Raw genomic sequence first — 3124 nt, forward strand, 5'->3', positions numbered from 1 at the left:
GACCTGTCCTGATTTGCATTACCAAAATGTAACACCTCGCATTAACCTAAATTAAACTTCATCTGCCACTCCTTGGCCGATCTGATCAAAGTCCCTGCACTCTGGGATAACCTGTCCACTACACCACCTATTTTAGTGTCATATGCAAACGTACAAACCAGACTTCTTCTATTCACATCCAAGTCATTTATATAAATGACTAAAAGCTGTGGACCTAATACTGATCCTTGCGGCACACCAATGGTCACAGACCTCCAGTCTGAACAGTAACTCAATACCACCAACCTCTGTCTCCTACCTCCAAACCAATTTTGTATCCAATTGGCTAGCTCCCCCGAATCCCATGTGATCTAACCGTACTAACCAGTTTACCATGCAGAACCATGTTGAATGCCATGCTGAAGTCCATATAGACAATATTTACTGCTCTACCCTCATCAATCTTCTTTGTCACTTCTTCAAAAACTCAATCAATTTCGTTCACCCCAGCAGTCAGGGCAGTCCCACAGCCATTTGAGTGTTCATTGGTTAGAGGTGGAACTTTGGCCCCTCACCCTGGTGGGACCCCCAAATGGATTGACTGGATGCTCTGTCATGTCAGCAGTGCCACTGGAAGCAGTGGTTAGAGTCAGGACTGCAATCAGACTCGCCAGAGATCTCCAATCCATTGGCCAACTTCGGGTAAGTAGCTGTAGTGTGCGTGTAGGGGTTCATATGGAGGGAGGGAAGGCAAGGCCTGGCAAGAGGGGAGGGTGGTGGTAATATGCATCTGATAGAGTCATAGAGTCCTACAGCACAGAGACAGGGCCTTTGGCCCTAACTGGGCCAAGCTGAACAAATTGCCCTGGAGATAGTGAGGACTCCAGATGCTGGAGAGTCAGACTTCATAAAGTCTGGCACTGAAAAAAGCACACTAGGTCAGGCAGCATGCTTTATTGACTAAAATGTCCATCCATGCTAACGTCGTTTCCCTTCACTTAGCCCATATCCTTCTAAACCTTTCCTATTCATGCTTTTAGAGTCATAGAGATGTACAGCATGGAAATAGACCCTTTGGTCCAACTTGTCCATAGTGACCAGATATCCAAACCCCATCTAGTCCCATTTGCCAGCACTTGGCCCATATCCCTCTTCTTCACTATCCTATCTACCTGCGACTCTACTTTCAAGGAGCTATGAACCTGCACTCCAAGGTCTCTTTGTTCAGCAACACTTCCCAGGACCTTACCATTAAGTGTAAATGTCCTGTCCTGATTTGCTTTTCCAAAATGCAGCATCACACATTTATCTAAATTAAATGCCATCTGCCACTTCTCAGCCCATTGGCCCATCTGATCAAGATCCTGTTGTACTCTGAGATAACTTTCTTGGCTGTCGACTATACCTCCAATTTTGGTGTCATCTGCAAACTTACTAACTATACCTCTTACGCTCACATCCAAATCATTTATTTAAATGACAAAAAGTAGAGAACCCAGCACCGATCCTTGTGGCACTCCACTGGTCACAGGCCTCCCGTCTGAAAAACAACCCTCCATCACCACCCTCTTTCTTCTACCTTTCAGCCAGTTCTGTTTCCAAATGGGCTAGCTCTCCCTATATTCCATGAGATCTAACTTTGCTAACCAGTCTCCCATGGGGAATCTTGTCGAAAGCCTTACTGAAATCCATATAGATCATGTCCACCGCTCTGCCCTCATCAATCCTCTTTGTTACTTCTTCAAAATACACAATCAAGTTCGTAAGACATGATTTCTCACACACAAAGCCATGTTGACTATCCCTAATCAGTCCTTGCCTTTCCAAATACATGTGCTTCCTGTCCCTCAGGATTCCCTCCAACAACTTGCCCACCACTGAGGTCAGGCTCACTGGTCTATAGTTCCCTGGGTTTGTCCTTATCACCTTTCTCAAACAGTGGCTCCACATTAGCCAACCTCCAGTCTCCTGGCACGTCACCTGTGCCTATTGATGATACAAGTATCTCAGCAAGGAGCCCAGGAATCATTTCTCTAGCTACCCACAGATTTCTAGGGTACGCCTGATCAGGTCCTGGGGATTTATCCACTTTTATGTGTTTCAAGATATCCAGCACCTCCTCCTCTGTAATCTGGACATTTTTCAAGATGTCACCATCTATTTCCCTACAGTCTATATTTTCCATGTCCTTCTCCACAGTAAATACTGATGCAAAATACTCATTTAGTATCTCCCCCATCTCCTGTGGCTCCACACAAAGGCTGCCTTGCTGATCTTTGAGGAGCCCTATTCTCTCCCTACTTACCCTTTTATCCTTAATATATTTGTAAAAACCCTTTGGATTCTCCCTAACCCTATTTGCCAAAGTGATCTTTTTTGCCCTACTACTCCTACTGCCTTTATATTCTTCTCAGGATTCACTCAATCTCTCCTGTCTGTACCTAACATATATTTCCTTCTTTTTCTTAACCAAAACTTCAATTTCTCTAGTCAGACAGCATTCCCTATACCTACCAGCCTTCCGTTTCATCCTAACAGGAATATACTTTCACTGGACTCTCATTATTTCATTTCTGAAGGCTTCCCATTTTCCAGCCGTCCCTTTACCTGTGAACATCTGCCCCCAATCAGCTTACGAAAGTTCTTGCCTAATACCGTCAAAATTAGCCTTCCTCAAAATTAGAACTTCAACTTTTAGATGTGGTCTACCCTTTTCCATCACTATTTTAAATCTAATGGAATTATGGTTGCTGGCCCCAAAGTTCTCCTCCACTGACACCTCAGTCACCTGCCCTGTCTTATTTCCCAAGAGTAGGTCATGCTTTGCACTTCTCTAGTAGGTACATCCACATATGGAATCAGGAAATTTAATTGTAAACTTAACAAATTCCGATATCTTTTAAATGTTGTTAATGTATCCACCTCAACCACTTCCACTGGCCGCTCATTCCATATGTGACATAGAACATAGAACATAGAACATAGAACATAGAACATAGAACATAGAACATAGAACATAGAACATAGAACATAGAACATAGAACATAGAACATAGAACAAAAACACCGCTGCCCGCTACCGGTAATCATCCTCTGTATAACAATGTTGCCCCTTTGGTCTCCTTTTATTCTCTCTCGTTTAAACT

This window comes from Chiloscyllium plagiosum, chromosome 10 (assembly GCF_004010195.1).
Source record: "Chiloscyllium plagiosum isolate BGI_BamShark_2017 chromosome 10, ASM401019v2, whole genome shotgun sequence".
NCBI classification, from domain to species: Eukaryota; Metazoa; Chordata; class Chondrichthyes; order Orectolobiformes; family Hemiscylliidae; genus Chiloscyllium; species Chiloscyllium plagiosum.